A 3356-nucleotide genomic window follows, 5' to 3' on the forward strand; every position below is an offset into this window, starting at 1 on the left:
GAGAAGCGTGGCGCAGGGGGTGCAGCCCTTTCCCGGGCGTCGTGCGTCGGCGTCGGTGGGGCCGACGCCGAGAGAGATCGATCCGAGCTCTCCCGCCTCAGGGCGGCCGAGAGCGGGGCACGGGCCCCACGTTTGGTGACGGTTTTCCCGAAAGCGAAGGACCCCCCGCCTGTCCCCTCGGGCTCCGGCCGAGGCGGGGGCGGTCCAGGGCGGCGGGGATAGGGGACGGCGGCCCGCGGACGACGCGCTTTATCCCCAGAAGGAGCGAGGCATGAGGGGGTGTTCCACCCCCGCCGGCCGGTCTCGCTCCTTCTCCGGGCTACCCCTCGGCGGAGTAAAGACCCCCGGGTCAACGCTCCCGCGTCCGGGCGCCGGCGCGCGTCCCCTTCCCGCGGGGGGTGGATCCCTTCCACCCCCGGCCGTCCGAGGCCCGTGCGTCTCGGGCGGCCTCCCTTCCGAGAGAGGGAGAGAGAGACGGAGGACGGTGGTCCGCGACGGCGCGAGGCGTCCGTGTTGTGTTCCCCACGGCGGCTGCCCGGTCGATCCCGCCCGCCGGTAGCCTTGGCTTGCCCCCGCTCCGCCTGTCCAGGCCACGGGGCCGACGGGCTGTCTGCCCGGGTAGACCCCGCTCTCACCGAGCGGCCGGGCGGCCACGTTCAAGAGGTGTACGAAGCCACCTCGGGGTGGAGCCCTTCCACCCCCGGCCGTCCGAGGCCCGTGCGCCTCGGGCGGCCTCCCTTCCGAGAGAGGGAGAGAGACGGAGGACGGTGGTCCGCGACGGCGCGAGGCGTCCAAGTTGTGTTCCCCACGGCGGCTACCCGGTCGATCCCGCCCGCCGGTAGCCTTGGCTTGTCCCCACTCCGCCTGTCCAGGCCGCGGGGCCAACAGGCTGTCCGCCCGGGTAGACCCCGCTCTCCGAGCGGCCGGGCGCCACGTTCAAGAGGTGTACGAAGCCACCTTGGGGGGGGCTGCGGTGCCCCCCGCCCTGAGAGTGCCTCCCAGGCCGAGGGAGCCCGGCGGTCGAGTGTCGTAGGAAAGCGCGTGCCACGGCTGTGTCGGTCACAGGGGCCAGAGGTAGTTTGGGCAACGGCTTAGATCCGTATGAAGCTCATCCTTTCCGGCCTGTTCTGGCGGCGGCTAGGCGCGCGCGCGCGAATGGCACGACGCCCCTGGTTCCAGCGAGGCGACGGCGCCCCGCACCCCACTCTCTGGGCCGAGCAGAGCCCCCGAGCGCAAGGTTCCCCGCTCCGCCTGTCCAGGCCGCGGGGCCAGCAGGCTGTCTGCCCGGGTAGACCCCGCTCTCCGAGCGGCCGGGCCCCAACGTTCAAGAGGTGTACGAAGCCACCTTGAGGTGGAGCCCTTCCACCCCTGGCCGTCCGAGGCCCGCCGGTAGCCTTGGCTTGTCCCCACTCCGCCTGTCCAGGCCGCGGGGCCGACAGGCTGTCTGCCCGGGTAGACCCCGCTCTCCGAGCGGCCGGGCCCCAACGTTCAAGAGGTGTACGAAGCCACCTTTGGGGGGGCTGCGGTGCCCCCCGCCCCGAGAGTGCCTCCCAGGCCGAGGGGAGCCAGGCGGTCGAGTGTCGTAGGAAAGCGCGTGCGCGGCTGTGTCGGTCACACGGGCCAGAGTTAGCTTGGGCAACGGCTTAGATCCGTATGCAGCTCAACCTTTCCGGCCTGTTCTGGCGGCGGCTAGGCGCGCGCGAACGTCACGACGCCCCTGGTTCCAGCGAGGCGACGGCGCCCCGCACCCCGCTCTCTGGGCCGAGCAGAGCCCCCGAGCGCAAGAGTCCCCGCTCCGCCTGTCCAGGCCGCGGGGCCGACAGGCTGTCTGCCCGGGTAGACCCCGCTCTCCGAGCGGCCGGGCCCCAACGTTCAAGAGGTGTACGAAGCCACCTCGGGGGGCTGCGGTGCCCCCCGCCCCGAGAGTGCCTCCCAGGCCGAGGGGAGCCAGGCGGTTGAGTGTCGTAGGAAAGCGCGTGCGCGGCTGTGTCGGTCACACGAGCCAGAGTTAGTTTGGGCAACGGCTTAGATCCGTATGCAGCTCAACCTTTCCGGCCTGTCCTGGCGGCGGCTAGGCGCGCGCGAACGTCACAACGCCCCTGGTTCCAGCGAGGCGACGGCGCCCCGCACCCAACTCTCCGGGCCGAGCAGAGCCCCCGAGCGCAAGAGCACCCGCTCCGCCTGCCCAGGCCGCGGGGCCGACAGGCTGTCTGCCCGGGTAGACCCCGCTCTCCGAGCGGCCGGGCGCCACGTTCAAGAGGTGTACGAAGCCACCTAAAGGGGGCTGCGGTGGCCCCCTGCCCCGAGAGTGCCTCCCAGGCCGAGGGAGCCCGGCGGTCGAGTGTCGTGGGAAAGCGCGCGCGCGGCTGTGTCACACGGGCCAGAGTTAGTTTGGGCAACGGCTTAGATCCGTATGCAGCTCAACCTTTCCGGCCTGTTCTGGCGGCGGCTAGGCGCGCGCGCACGTCACGACGCCCCTGGTTCCAGCGAGGCGACGGCGCCCCGCCACCCCACTCTCCGGGCCGAGCAGAGCGTCCGCTCTCGCTCCTTGGAGCAGAGCCCCCCGAGCGCAAGAGTCCCCGCTCCCGCCTGTCCAGGCCGCGGGGGCCGACAGGCTGTCTGCCCGGGTAGACCCCGCTCTCACCGAGCGGCCGGGCGGCCACGTTCAAGAGGTGTACGAAGCCACCTTGGGGGGCTGCGGAGCCCCCCTCCCCATGAGAGCGCCTCACAGGCTTTGCTGATAACCCCGTCCTAGCTGCCTGCGCGGGCAGGCGGGACCCCCAGGAGGCCGCGCACAGCCCGCGGCAGCCCCTGCCGAAGCCCACGGCAGTTGGCAGAGATGAGTCTTGGAGAGGAAAGGACAGAGTGAAAACGCTCCGGGCGCCGGCCAGGGGGGGCGTACCCGGCTGACCGGGCCGGAGGGAGCTGCAGCTGCTGGGGCTGCGCCGAGTGTCGATGCATGTCGTAAGAACCGGTATGAGGTTGAACCTGGGCCCTCGGGGCCGAGGCGCGGTTCCAGGGAGGCGGAAGGAGCGGGCGTGTTTCCCCTGATAGCGCCGACGACGGTAAAATAAGGCCTCGCAAAACGTCAGGACGAACACCTTTTTTGCATATAAGGGAACGAGCGGTGTGCGGTCTCTGACCAAGTGAGTATTTCTCAAACTCGAAGCACCCGCGGCGGCCTCCCCTCTGCCGCCACCCCGCACCCTCCTGGGGCAGAGCCACCGAGAGCAAGAGTCCCCCCACTCCGCCTGCGCATGGCCGCGGGGCCAGCAGGCTGGCCGGCTTGCCCGCCCGGGCGACCCCCCTCCGAGATGCCGGGCCGAGGCCTTCCGCGCCGCCATCCCACGCGAGAG

This window comes from Eleutherodactylus coqui, unplaced genomic scaffold (genome assembly GCF_035609145.1).
Source record: "Eleutherodactylus coqui strain aEleCoq1 unplaced genomic scaffold, aEleCoq1.hap1 HAP1_SCAFFOLD_138, whole genome shotgun sequence".
Taxonomy (NCBI): Eukaryota; Metazoa; Chordata; class Amphibia; order Anura; family Eleutherodactylidae; genus Eleutherodactylus; species Eleutherodactylus coqui.